This window comes from Leucoraja erinacea, chromosome 20, assembly GCF_028641065.1.
Source record: "Leucoraja erinacea ecotype New England chromosome 20, Leri_hhj_1, whole genome shotgun sequence".
Taxonomy (NCBI): Eukaryota; Metazoa; Chordata; class Chondrichthyes; order Rajiformes; family Rajidae; genus Leucoraja; species Leucoraja erinaceus.
Window position 1 is genome coordinate 26,855,529 of NC_073396.1, and position 15,029 is coordinate 26,870,557.

Here is a 15,029-nt window from a genome sequence, read left to right on the forward strand (position 1 = left end):
GCAAGTTTAATGGGGAAATATACAGTTCTTTCTGAAAGCCATGGATGGAACGATGGACCCATTGTACAGTTCTGCAATCCCATTACACAAGTTAATCACCACGCATTCACGTCAAATTTCATCCTGAAGCACTATCCCCTGACAATTATCACCTATCTGTTCACTCCACAGATGCTGTCTGACCCTTTGAATTCCTCCTATTTTGTGTTTTGCTCAAATTTCTGGTCATTTAGTTTAGTTTAGAGATACAGTGTGGAAACAGGCCCTTCGGCCCTCCGAGCCCACATCGACTTTTGATTCCACATACACTAGTTCTATCCTACACACCATGTACAATTTACAGAAGCCAATTAAACAACAAACCAGCACGTCTTTGGAATGCGGGAGAAAACCGGAGCACCCAGAGAAAACCCACGCGGTCACAGGGAGGACATGCAAACTCCGTACAGACAGCAACCGTATTCAGGATCGAACCTGGGTCTCCGACGCAGTGAGGCAACAACTCTACCGCTGTGCCACTGTGTTGTTAATATTTTGATAAATTATGTTTATTGGTGGAACTTCTGGAATTTTTAATCCATCCAATGACTGGAGGGATCTTTAGTGGTTCATTGGAGGCTGGCTATTCAATACTGACAATAAAACATAAATCAATATTTTCGTAGTGACAGGAAGCCCCGCTGGTTGCTACAACCTACAGAATACCTATGGAAGCCAGCCACTGCTGCAGAAAATGCTGCAAATGGCTGGTTCAAAGCAAGCTCCCATGAATAGTTTAAGAGAAACTGCGGTAGTGGATAAAGGTTATGAATAGTGACAACATTTTGCATTGGTGAAAAATGAATTAAATAGAGAGCTATAGAATCATATTGCATGGAAACAGGCCATCCGGCCCAACTTGTCCATGCGACAAAGACCATTTTCTACCCAAAATGGACGCAAAGTGCTGGAGTAACTCAGCGGGTCAGGCAGCGTCTCTGGAGAAAATGGATAAGTGACATTTTGAGTCGGAACCCTTATTGTCACCCATCCACGTTCTCCAGAGAGGCTGCCTGACACGCTGAGTTACTTCAGTACTTTGTGTCCTTCTTTGGAAATATAATCGCTGGGTCAAAATCTATACAACATTGTGGGTATACTCGCAACTTGACACTTGAAAGTGACAAGATGGCATTGGGGTTCCTGCACCCACACACAGTGTGTCCCAATCATTGTGTCCCCCCCACCCACACACGGTGTGTCCCAGTCATTGTGTCACAGTGTGTCCCAGTCATTGGGTCCCCCCCACCCACACACGGTGTGTCCCAGTCATTGTGTCCCCCCACCCACACACGGTGTGTCCCAATCATTGTGTCCCCCCCACCCACACACAGCGTGTCCCAGTCATTGTGTCCCTCCTACCCACACACGGTGTGTCCCAGTCATTGGGTCCCCCCACCCACACACCATGTGCCCCAATCACTGGGTCCCCCCCACCCACACAGTCCCAGTTATTGGGGTCCCCACAACAAAGTTTACCAAAGCCAATTAACCTGTAAACTTGTACGCCATTGGCGTGTGGGAGGAAACCGAAGCAACCGGGGAAAATCCCACACAGTCACGGGGAGAACGTACAAGCTCCGTACAGATAGCAACCCCATAGTCAGGATTAAACCTGGATCTCTGGCACAGAAAGGCAACTCTACTGCTGCACCACCGTGCTGCCCTTTACTGTTCTCTTCAATTGATGTAAAAGATGTCCATTATAAAGAATTACCACAATTTCAAATAACAGGACAGCAAAACCCTGGAGTTCATAGCCAATGTTTACCCTTAATCAACATAATTGAAAATGATGATTATCTAATCGTTTTCATCCTATGGGAGTTTGCAAATTAACTGTCACTTTCCTGGTTTAAAGGTGATTGCCCTTCAGATATACTCGAGTGGTTGTAAAATGCAATGAGATAAGGCTTTATAGCAACGCAAATCTTTGAAGCAGGCAGTTATCTTTTCAGCAAAGATAGACTCCGAGAATGTCGGAAGAATCATTGCACAGTACCAGCTTTGTATATATTTTTCACACTGAATAAAGTTTATTTTTGATTTTTTTTAAATGCTGGGGTGTCTCAGCGGGTCCGGCAGCATCTCTGGAGAAAGGGAGTAGGTGACACAAAGGGTGGTGGGTGTACGGAACGAGCAGCCCGAGGAGGTAGTTGAGGCAGGGATTATTGCAACGGGTTTAGAAACAGTTAGGCATGCACATGGATAGAACAGGTTTGGAGGTATATGGACCAAACACAGGCAGGTGGGACTAGTGCAGATGGGACATGGTGGTCGGTTTGGGTAAGTTGAGCCGAAGGGCAAGTCTCCACGCTGTATGACTCTATGACTGTGATGTTTCGGGTCGAGACCCTTCTTCAGACAGAGAGGCAGGGGAGAGGGAAACGAGAGATGTGAAGAGGTACATAGAACAAATGAATGAAAGGTTTGCAAAAGGATAAATCAAAGGCAGCAACTTTTCAAAATGATTAATGTGTAAAAGGGAGGATTCTTTTTTTTTATTGCTTTTTCAAAGGTGTTGCCTCAAGTCTTTGTGATCGGAGGAGTGTGCAGGCTGTAGTTTCAGCAGTGTGCCTCGAACTACACCTCTGCACAACAATGGCTAATTGCACCCCATCAATATTCCACACACACGCACCATTCATCTTCACAACCAGGGTCCAATTCCCCTTGCCCCGCAGCATGATGTTTAACAGATGAGCTCCTTCCTCATTGGCCTCTTAAAATAGCTCGAGTCAGGCAGCCACGTCACCGCTGATGTCAAAAGGTGGCTAAAAATAGCTCCCTGCTTTGTTACAGTCAATGATTTGGTTGCAAATCCAAAAACTGCTCAACCTTCACCGCTGTTCAAGCAGATTCTTCAGGGGAAAAGAGCTCGCAACGCCAATAAATCTTTCAGGGGAGGAAAAAAAAGGATCCATTTCTTCACCCTTTGCTTAGCTGTCACGTTCCAAAGGGCAGCCTTTCCCGCACTGCCCAACACCATCTTGTAGCTTGTGCTTCCATTCTGCCAACAAAGAACAAAACGCGCGGCAGCAGAGTTGTTGCCTCCCAGCTCCGGAGACCCGGGTTCGATCCCGACTACGGGTGTTGTCCGCACAGAGTTTGCACATTCTCCCCGTGACCTGCGTGGGTTTTCTCCAGGTGCTCCGGTATCCTCCCACATTCCTAAGACGTGCACATTTCTCAGTTAATTGGCTACTGTTAAAATTGCCCCCTGGTGTGTAGCGTATGGGTGATTGTTGGTCGGCACGGACTCGGTGGGCCGATGGGCTTGTTTCCATGCTGTGTAAACTAAAGTAAACTAAGAACTAACGCCTGCAGGGTGAATGTTAAATTGTAAAACATAACACAGGGCGCTTCACTGCAGTGTAATGAGAAGATAGGCTAGTGACTCAACCAAAGAAGTGATTAGGCTGAAGATAAGACACATAATGCTGGAGTAACACAATGGTACAGGCAGCATCTCTGGAGAGAAAGGAAGGGTGACGTTTGTGATGCAACTCATAGCGCCACAACCACACAGTGCCAAAGATCCAGGTTCAATTTTACAGATAGGGTGCAACGTGTGCGGGCCTGGAACTCGCTGCCAGAGCTGGTGGTGGAGGCAGATATGAGAGCGGCGTATTAAACGACTTTTAGATAGGAACATGCAGGGAATGGAGGCACATGGATCATGTGCAGGCAGATGCAATGTGTTTATCTTGGCATCATGTTTGGAACAGACAAGGTGGGCCGAAGGGCCTGTTCCTCCGCTGCAATGTTCTATGTAAAACTAAAAGATACTGAAATGATTTGAGGCAAGAAACCAGACTCTTTATCTTCATGCAAATGTAACACTGGGATATTATCAATTTAGTCACCATTCTCTGGGACTTTCGTTTATTGTCATGTACTAAAGCACAGTGAAAAGCTTTTGTTGCATGCTAACCTATCTGGTGAAAGACTACAAATGATTACAATTGTGCAGTCCCCAGTGTGCAGATACATGATAAAGGGAATAACATGAATAACATTTAGTGCAAGATAAAGTCTTGTAAAGTCCGATCAAAGATAGCCCGATGAGGTAGATAGTAGCCCAGGACTGCTCTCTAGATGTTGATAGGATGGTTCAATTGCCCGATTACAGCTGGGATGAAACTGTCCCTGAATCTGGAGGTGTGCGTTTTCACACTTCTGTACCTCTTGACTGACAGGAGAGGGTGAAGAGGGGATGAGGGGGTGAGACTGGTCATTAATTATGCTGGTGGCCTTGCTGGGGCACCGTGAAGTGTAGATGGAGTCAATGGAAAGGAGGTTGGTTCGTGCGATGGTCTGGGCTGCGTCCACAATTCTCCGCAATGTCTTGTATTTTCAAATAGAGCTATTCCCAAACCATGCTGTTCTTCTTCTTGCGTAAGACGTGCACAGCCTAAAGTTGTAGGACAACTTGGTCTATTTGATCTTATTTGATTGTGCACACCTGGTGATTGCATTCGTCAAAACTGGGCGGTCCTTGTGAAGGTTGTAATCTCCCACCCCAACCATGCTGTGAAGCATCCAGATAAAATGTTTTCTACAGCGCGACTGTGGAAGATCTGTGGATGACTTCAGAACATAATTCTGAAAGATAATTTCCCAGCCCGCTGTTTAAACAATGTTTGGCACTAACTCAAGAAACCGTGTCCAAGGGCCTTGTTAAATCTACAGTTTTCAAAAAGCTTATTAATAAAAACTACCTCTTACATGTGTTAGGAAGTGATTGTGACCTGCGTACAGTCAAGCTTCTCAATATTCTCCAAAGAACAAATTACCGTCCTAAAAATAATTCCATTTTAGGTGGAAAAATGAAGGATAATCTAAAGGTCACAGATTTTATTTTCATGTGGCTCCAACACACTCTTCTCATTGTTTATTTTTCTAAACCTACGCTTATCCTTATTATTCTTATAGAGTTGTACAAAATCAGGAGAAAAATAGATCAGGTAGATTCCCAGTCTCTTGGCCAGAGTAGGCAAATCGAGAACCAGGGGACATCGCTTTAAGGTGAGGGGGGAAGGATTTAATAAGAACTGGAGGAGTAACATTGCTGCACAAAGGGTGGTGGGTGTATGGAACGAGATGCCAGAGGAGGTAGTTGAGGCAGGGACTATCGCAATGTTTAAGAAATATTTAGACGGGTACATGGATAGGACAGGTTTAGAGGGATATGGGCCAAACCTTCCTTCCTTGTTCAACAGAAGCATTAATTCGGTTTTAAAGTTCCCCTTGATCTCAAAAAGCAGGAGACACGAAAGGGGCACCATGGAGCAGCGGTAGAGTTGCTGCCTCACAGCACCAGAGACCCAGGGTTTCAACCTGTCTACGTGTGCTGTCTGTACAGAGTTTGTGCATTTTCCCTGTAACTGCGTGAGTTTTCTCCAGGTGCTCTGGTTTCCTCCCACATTCTAAAGACGTGCAGGTTTGTAGGTTAATTGGCTCATGTAAAATTGTCCCTAGTGTGTAGGATAGATCTAGCGCATGGGTGATCATTGATCGACACTTGACTCGGTGCGTCAAAGGGTCTGTTTTTGCACTGTATCTCTAATCTAAACTAAATTAAACTAAAAACCTTTTTTTTCCTTATCAGCCTCAGCAGACGCAGGATATAACTGACCAACTGTGGTACACTTAAACAGGCAACATTTTCGTGTTTAAAAATGTATAGTATTCTTTGTTTTTCTTTCACAGGATGTGTATCTCAAAGGCAAGAGCAACATAAAGACCTGAAATGCAGGTCTTTATTTCCATATGTTTATCGAGTTTATTTTTAACAACTTGCCGAAGTTTTAAATTAATGTACCATGTAAATTATATATTATTTCAGAATCGCCATAAACATCAATTTGGCTATTAAACACTACAATCTTAAATAAGATCTGAACTACAATGACTATTAGTGTTATTATTGCACTATTATTGTGTGTGCGTGCGTGCGTGTGTGTGATATATATATATATATATATATATATATATATATAGAGAGAGAGAAATGACTGTCTGACTCTCCCAGTTACTCCAGCACTTTGTGTCTATATAGATTATATAGTCATAGAATCATACAGGCCCTTCGGCCCAACTTGCCCACACCGACCAACATGTCCCATCTACACTAGTTCCACTTGCTCGCGCTTGACCCATATCCCTCTAAGCCTGTCCTAGCAATGTACTTGTCCAGCTGCTTCTCAAATGTCGGGATAGTTCCTGGCACAACTGCTTCCTCCAGCAGCTCGTTCCATACACCCACCACCCTTTGCATGAAAAAGCTATCCCTCAGATTCCTGTAAAATCTTTCCCCCTTCACCTGTGCCTATTTATAGTTACACTGTATAAACAGAATCGGAACATGCCATCCAATGGGCTTATGCCAATGCTTATGCTTTTAATGGAACAACGTGAGGTTATATATTTTTTCTTCCTCGTGTTCCTTTAGACATATCTGGTAATAACTCAGGCTGAATGCATCAAGAATCATAAAACCATAAAATTAAAACCAGATAATCCATGTCAGGCAGTATCTGTGGACACTGAAGCAGAGTTTCAGCGTGAGAATCTTTCACCAAAACTGGGGAAGTGAAACCCTCTTGCTGCAATAGATAGACATGGAAGGAAGTACTTTGTAATGTGGAGAGAGGGTTGCCAGCTGGTTTTAGATAGGACTTTCAGATTCAGGTCAGATTAGATTATTGTCATCTACAGGGTGCATTGAAAATCCTTGCCCACATGAAGCTCACAGACAAATGGTATATATAAAATGGCTATAAAAACATATACATATTATATATATATATATATAGTTCCGATAAATGCAAAACGTGCAAAATAGCGGAATGATGCAAGATTGCAATGCAACCAAAGTAGTGCACAAAATACTGAAGTGCAACAACAGAATAACAGAATAAGTAGAGTTTGCAGTAAGAGGACATAGCGGCATCTCTGGGAAGAGGGTGCAGATGAGGTGATTAGTTCGGAGAGTTTAGATTAGAGATCTACGTACCAACCAACGATCACCTGCACATCAATTCTATCCAATACACACTAGGGACAATTTACAGAAGCCAATGAACCGACAAACCCGCATGTATTTGGAATGTGAGAGGAAACCGGAGCACCTGGAGAAAACCCACAGGGAGAACATTCAAACTCCATGCAGACAGCACCCGTAGCCAGGATAGAAGCCGGGTCTTTGGAGCTGTAAGGCAGCAACTCTACCGCTGCTCCACTGCGCCACCCTGAGATGCCTGATAGCCGTGGGGAGGTAGTTCTGAAGTCTGGATGGCTGGATTCTCAAGCTCCTGTCGTATCTTCTCCCGGAAGGTAGAAGAGAGAAACGGGGATGGCCAGGGTGCTAGGCGGCCTTGATGAAACTTCCAGCCTTCCTGATGCCCCGAAACCCTGACGATGGACTGGATGGAAGGAAGTGATGGGCCTGTGTTGGACTGGGCTGTGTTCACCACTCTCTGCAGGTTCAGGGGGTCAAGAGCAGAGCAGTTGCCGTGGTGACCATGCGTCCCATCAGGATACTGCTCCCCAGCGCATCTGGAGAAGGTCGAGAGAAGCCACGCGGACACATCCCATCTTCTGACGCCCAAGGAAGTAAACGCACCAACGCACTTTCTTGATCACCGCGCCAAGTGTGAAGGGACCAGGTTAAACGATGACATGGTTAGGTTGCTCCAAGAGTAAATCTCAGCATTTAGCAGCCTGACTGGCAAAGGTGATAAAAGGCTTAACACAGCACATCACTCATCATTTGAAGAAAGGCAGGTCAGAGCTTAGGAAAAGGCCTTTAATGTGATTTTATGCAACATCGCACCCACACAGCTGCACAACGCCCATACATTCAGTTAATTTTCTAGTACTTGGCTTGTGTCCTTTCACTATAAGACAGTGAGGAATTATCATGGAACATAATTTAACCTTTTTATTGCTACGTCTATCGCAATGGTGTCTTGAAAATGACTGCTGCACTATTATTTCATGTCTTTCTTCTGAACTTTAGTTCCTTTGTGGGGGACTTTGCGATTCTCTTGAGAGGCAGATAAGATACTTGAAAAATATATACCTTTCAAAGCAGACTGAACGTTGTGACAGTGTTATCACCACCCAGAGTACAGATAACTGCATCAATCAATTTGATGACCAAACACCAAGAAGAAAAACAAGTTAAAACACAGAGTTGGAGAAGGCAGAAGGGCAGGGGCAGCACAGTGGTAACGCCAGGGACCCGGGTTCGATCCTGACCACGGGTGCTGTCTATACAGAGATTTACGTTCTCCCTGTGACCACGTGGGTTTCCTCTGGGTGCTCCGGTTTCCTCCCACACCACAAAGACATACCGGTTTGTCGCTTAATTGGCTTTGGTAAAAAAATTGTAAATTGTCCCTTGTGTGTAGGATAGTGCTGCCGTACGGGGTGATCGCTGGTTAGCGTGGACTTGGTGGGCCGAAGGGCCTGTTTACACACTGTATTGTTAAAAGTCTAGAATCAGGCATAATCTGTGAAGGAAATGGATAGGCAATGATTCGGGCCGTGATCCTTCTTCAGACTGGGTCAATTTCTTCCACAGATGCCGCCACGACCTGCTGAGTTACTCCAGCACTTTGCGTTTTACTTAGGATTCCTGCATCTGCAGTTCCTTGCGTATTCCAAGAAAGCACAAAGTTGATTTCAAGCACTTAGTTTCAATGTAACGATCCTCCAGTCACTTCTTCATTTGGAGAAACGAATCTGCTTTCGTTTAGAGAAGTTACTGTTGCTTCTGCTTCTTGCGGCCTTCTGACAGACTAGTTTCTGGGTAAATTGACTTTGGTAGCTCCACCATACATCACTGGTTGCATGCCCTAATACCACATGATTGACATCCAAAGTGGTCTACCCTTGCATAGCATCATTCACATCTCCAAACAGTCTTGGGCTCCGTATCTGTGGAGGATAGGGTTAAAGTTTGATGGCTCTGGGCCTGTACTCCATGCAGTTTAGAAGGATGAAGGGGATCCAATTGAAACCAACTGAATAATGAAAGGTCTATAGAGAGAGTGGGTGTGGAGATGATGTTTCCAGAGTTGGAGAGTCGAGGACCAGAGGGCACAGCTTCAGAATAAAAGGATGTACATTTAGAATGGGAATGAGGAGGAATTTATTTAACCAGAGGGTGGTGAATCTGTGGAATTCATTGCTGCAGACAGCTGTGGAGGCCGTCATTGGGTATTTTTAACGAAGAGATTGATAAATTCTTCATTAGTAAGAGCGTCAAAGGTTACATGGAGAGAAGGCAGGAGAATGGGTTTAAGAGGGAAAAATAGATCAGCCACGATTGAATAGCGGCCAGCATTTTGTGTTTATCTTTGATATAAACTACCATCTGCAGTTACTTCCTACACATCTATTTCACAGGTTCCAACGTAAAGAAAATTGTAGGTTTATAGTAAATTCCAACAAGGTCCTCAAATTTCCTTGTTCGGTCCATGTACAATACAGTGGCAAGTTCATCAAAGAAGCATTCATTTCTTGCCAAGCTTGGCCTAGTTAATACACAAAGTGCTGGTGGAACTTATTGTCAGGCAGCATCTCTGGAGGTGACGCCTTGGTTCGTCTGAAATTTTCACCGAATGGTTACGCTACTCTAGTAATGGGGAGGAAAAATGGAAAAGAGGCAGGGGTGGGACAAAGCCAGATAAGTGACAGGTGGATAGACACAAAGTGCAGGAGTAACTCAGTGGTTCAGGACGCATCTCTGGGGGAAAAGGGTGGGTGATGTTTCAGGTCGGGACCTTTCTTCAGCCTTCAGTTCTCTCTCCGTGCCCCATGTCGCTCTCTCTGTGCACCGCATCGCTGAAGAAGGGTCCCGACCCGAAACGCCACCCATCCTTTCCCACCTGAGATGTTGCCTGACCCATCGAGTCACCCCAGCATTTTGTGCCTATCTTTTCTGGAAACTGGCATCTGCATTTCTATGTTTCCACGAGTGATGGGTGGATAGAGGTGTGTGTGGGGGGGGGGGGGGGGGGGGGGGGGTCTGCGCCAGGGAGGGGGGCACAGGAAAAAGGGGGGGGAAGGACCTAAAATAAATACCAATTGCTTTCTTCAAGAACAGAGAACTTCATCGATTATGTTTCATTCACTGTGGGATAAACTACATTAAAAAAGGCAAGCTGCTTTCGACATTACACCTTGCACCCTCTCAGAGTGCGGTCAGGAAACTAATATTAGCCAGCGCCTCTTTGCTGATTCAAGGGAAAGGTTTAGTGCACACACCTCATAAGAAACACCGATCAATTCTTGAAATCAATAGAGATTCAGTGGCAATTCATCAAAGGTGGCCTTTTCAATGTGAAGTCAGCAAGGTGCCAAGTGTCCCCTGTAATCTTCCTCTCCCAGATTAATGCAGATGAATGTGGAGAAATAGGACACAGCGTTTCTTTCCATGGTTACTTACTACAGCACAAATATACGGAAGAATTTCATTGCTGCGAGTAAGAACGTACAAGTCTGGAGTTAATTGGCCTCTGTATATTTCCCCTTATGTGCCTCACATGGGATCACATTGAACTAGTGTGAACAGATAATCAATTGTTGGCATGGACTCGTTGGGTCGAAGGGCCCGCTTCCATGCTGTATCTTTCAATCAATCAGTCATTCAAACTAAAACAGGTTGGATGAACACATGTCACATCCCCCCCCCCCTTTTTTTGCAGGCCTGTGCAGAACTCCCTAAGCACTGCACCACAGCATTAGCCTAGAGTTTTGTGCTCACAATGTTAAGCGTACTGAATCAGCTGGGTGCTCTGAACTTGGCTGTGTCCTTAACCAAAACAAACAATGGATTTGCTAAGAAGGAACTGCAGATGCAGGTTTAAACCGAAGATAGACACAAAATGCTGGAGTAACTCAGCGGGACACTACCTTGCACTAAACGTTATTCTCTTATCATGTATCTATACACTGTAAATGGATCGATTGGAATCATGTTTAAGAAAGAACTGCAAATGCTGGAAAGGTGCAAAAAAGATGGTAGACAAAATGCTGGAGAAACTCAGCGGGTGAGGCAGCATCTATGGAGAGAAGGAATAGGCAACCTTTTTGGTCGAGACCCTTCTTCAGACTTGATTGTGATCATGTATTGTCTTTCTGCTGACTGGTTAGAACGCAACAAAAAGCTTTTCACTGTACCTCGGTACACGTGACAATAACTAAATTGAACTGAGAGGACACAGCCTCAGAATAAAAGGACATACCTTTAGTAAGGAGATGAGGAAGAATTTCTATAGCCAGTGCGTGGAGAATCTGTGGAATTCATTACCATGGATGGCTGTGGAGGCCAAGTCATTGGGTATTTTTAAAGCAGAGATTAATATGTTTGTGATTAATAAATTCGAGATTAATATGGGTGTCAGGCGTTATGAGATGGAATGAGAATGGGGTTGAAAGGAAAAGATAGATCAGCTGTGATTGAATGGCACAGGAAAATGCAATGAGCCGAATGGCTTAATTCTGCTCCTATCAGTTATGATCTTATGATGCCTTTGCATAAATCAAATCAGGAAGGGGCGGCTTCATAAGTCCATAACCTGGGGCAAATCAGCCCTTCATTATACAATATCTTGACGGGTTTGCTGCTGCATCACGAAAGAGAAATGTTCAGAAAGCAATAAATAGCCCCAGGTCTCCCTGGAGTCATGATAAAAACACTAACATTATATTTCCCAAACACAATAAATGAGAATCTGAAAATATTTATAACCCCGCGCCAGATGTTTTTTTCTCTTCCCAGTACAAATACATTTTTTCAAAGAATAAAACATAAATCAATATGATTATGCTGTTCAAACTCTTCAATTAAGACCACGGTCTAGTGCAAGATGGATGATCTGCATTAATCTCCACAGCAGACTTATCTACGTACACTTATTTCCGCTGTGGTCGGTGCACATCATCACTGATAAATGGACAGACTATAAAAAGGCAAAGTTTCCAGTTGCGCAAAGCCCTAGTTCAGTTACAGGTCACTTCCCTTAATGCAAAGTTTGTTCAACTTCTACAAAACCGTCTTACTTTTTTCCGTTCACCAGTTATCGCAAGTTGAGTTTTTCATTGGGCACTGGGCTTCACATGTTACAGGCCCACGCTGATTTTCATTAGTTCATAAGGCATCGGAGGTGAATTACACCATTCAGCCCATTGAGTTTACTCCACCATTCATACATGGCTGATCGTTTAAGAAAGAACTGCAGATGCTGGAAAAATCGAAGGTAGACAAAAATGCTGGAGAAACTCAGCGGGTGAGGCAGCATCTATGGAGGGAAGGAATAAGTGACGTTTCGGGTCGAGACCCTCCTTCAGACATGGCTGATCTATCTTTTATTCTCAACTCCATTCTCCTGACTTCTCCCCATAACCCCTGACACCCATACCAATCAGGAATCTGTCAATCTCCACATTAAAAATACGCTATGACTACTTTCCTCCCTCAGCCATATGTGACAATGAATTCCACAGATTCACCATCCTCTGATTGAAGAAGTTCTTCCTCATCTCCTTTCTGAAGGTACGCCCTTCTATTCTGAGGTTACAGCCTCTGTAAAATATCCCATGGCACTCTCCCACTAGTGGAAACATCCTCCACACATCCATTCTTTCCAGGCCTTTCACTATTTGATAAACTTTAATGAGCCCCCGCCCTCATCCTTCTCAACTCCAACAAGTAAATGTTCATCATATGTTAACCCAATCATTCCTGGGATCATTATCGTAAACCTCCTCTGAATTCTCTCCTCTCCTCCTGTTGTTCTTCACAAGATTTTCCAGCAATTGGCAGTCCATAAAACTGGACAGAATTACGAGAACACACTTGAAACTGCCCCCCCCCCCCCCATAGAAGTGCACACGCACACACACACATAGTGCGTGCAATCACACACTCACATACACACACGTGCGCGTAAGCAGACACAAAGTACATGCACACGCAGACACAAAGGGCATGCGCACATACACATGCACACGTCTGTGCAAGCAGACCCAAAGTGTGTGCTTGCGCATGCACGCACACACGCACTCAGATACACATGCACACCTTAAGATGCCCTTCTTCAAGTTTCAGCAAAAGAATGAGTTGAACAACAGAACGACTGCAACAGATTGGCTTACAGGCACTTACAGCTAAGTTCACAGATACAGAAAGTAAAGATGTCATTTTTTTCAGTGTGTAGAAACGGTTTAAAACCATTATCCTTCTTCTCGCTGAGTCTTGTGGTTGTCTACATCCGTGTCTGGCCAGGATATGTTCTACACATTCTGTTCTACACAAGCCGGTCGGTGCCAAATCCTTTACCCACCCTTCCTACCAACTGACAAATAGAGGAATCCGATTGAAATGACCCAGGCAACCACAGGAATCCACACTTGGACATTCCCTGCCGTCTGTGTTGTAGGATTGGAACCGACGACCTGTCAGATCTCAGTTTGAAATTCTGATTGAATATCTGATCGATCTTTATATTTGTCAAAGTTATCCACTCAAGGCGTAGATTTAGTTTCCACGATTCTTATAGGGACAACATCGCCATTTTCTTTCGGGGTTGTTGCAGGCGTCCTGCCTCCATATCAAATTCTCCAACTTTAGATGTACGCACACACACACGCACTCTATAAGATGCCCTTCTTCAAGAGTCAGCAAAATAATTAGTTGAAAAACTGAAAGACTGCACCGTTTTTCTGATATTGTCGCGTGTACCGAGGCACAGTGAGAAGCTGCGTGCTATCCCGTCCGCAGAACTACGGCATGTTTACAATCAGGCCGCCCACAGTGTATAGATAGATACAGGATACAGGGAATAACTTTGAGCACAAGTTCAGTAAAGTCTGATTAAAGATAGTCCGAGGGTCTCCAATGAGATATATGGTGGGTCAGGACCGCTCTCTAGTTGTTGATTGAGATGGTTCAGTTGCCTGATAACAGCTGGGAAGAAACTGTCCCTGAATCTGGAGGTTTGCTTTTTCATACTTCCCTGGTTGAAGCGGGGAGAAGAGGGAGTGACCGGGCTGAGACTGGTCCTTGAATATGCCGAGGCAGCGTGAAGTGTAGATGGAGTCAATGGGTGGTTGATTTGCGTGGTGGTCTGGGCTGCGTCCACAACTCTCTCCAATAACTCGCTCGAATAACTCACTTTATCTTTTCCGGATGAGAAATGGTCACTTGTGCTGTTGGTCATCCATGTGTGACATTGGTCTCCATTAGCACAGCCTGGCATGATCATGTTCAACACCCCTGCTGTTAACAACACATTTAACCTCTTTGCTTTAGTTATCTAACTGTCCCCATGCTCCCATTTGACCAGAAGACCCATAGAGATCATCATCACCATAACGAATCTGGCCCCACACACAGAAACATTCGCTTTATACCGAAGATAGATACAAAATGTTGGAGTAACTTCAGCGGGCCAGGCAGCATCTCTGGAGAAAAGGAATAGGTGACCTTTCGAGTCGAGACATAAAAACGTAGAAAATAGGTGCAGGAGTAGGCCATTCGGCCCTTCGAGCCAGCACCACCATTTAATTTGATCATGGCTGATCATCCTAAATCTGTACCCCGATCCTGCTTTCTTCCCATATCCCTTGATTCAGTTAACCCTAAGACTCCAACTCTCTCTTTTATACATCTTGAGACCACTCTATTATACATTCCTTCCCTTCCAATATTTTCCCGATCACTTAAAGCTACCTTTATAAGGCTCGCTTTCCCAGTTCCGATGAAGGATCTTCAACCTGAAGCTTTATCGTTAACATTGTTCCTCTCTCCACCGATGCTGACCGTCCCACTGAGTGTATCCAATATTTTGTTTTTATTTCAGCTTTCCGGCACCTGCGGGTTTTTGGTTTGATTTTCAGGGGTCACCTGATACCAAACAAGATTAGCCGCAAGGAAGAATGTGCCGTACAAACATGGAATAGCAATTCCTTTGGAA

At 44.5% G+C, this 15,029-nt stretch overlaps 1 protein-coding gene across 1 annotated transcript in view; it reads right to left on the minus strand.

Annotated features, from left to right (window-relative positions):
- The window catches only part of LOC129707002 (cytoplasmic phosphatidylinositol transfer protein 1-like), a 164,349-nt gene that overhangs the window by 76,992 nt on the left and 72,328 nt on the right, over nucleotides 1-15,029 (minus strand). The window lies entirely within an intron of this gene.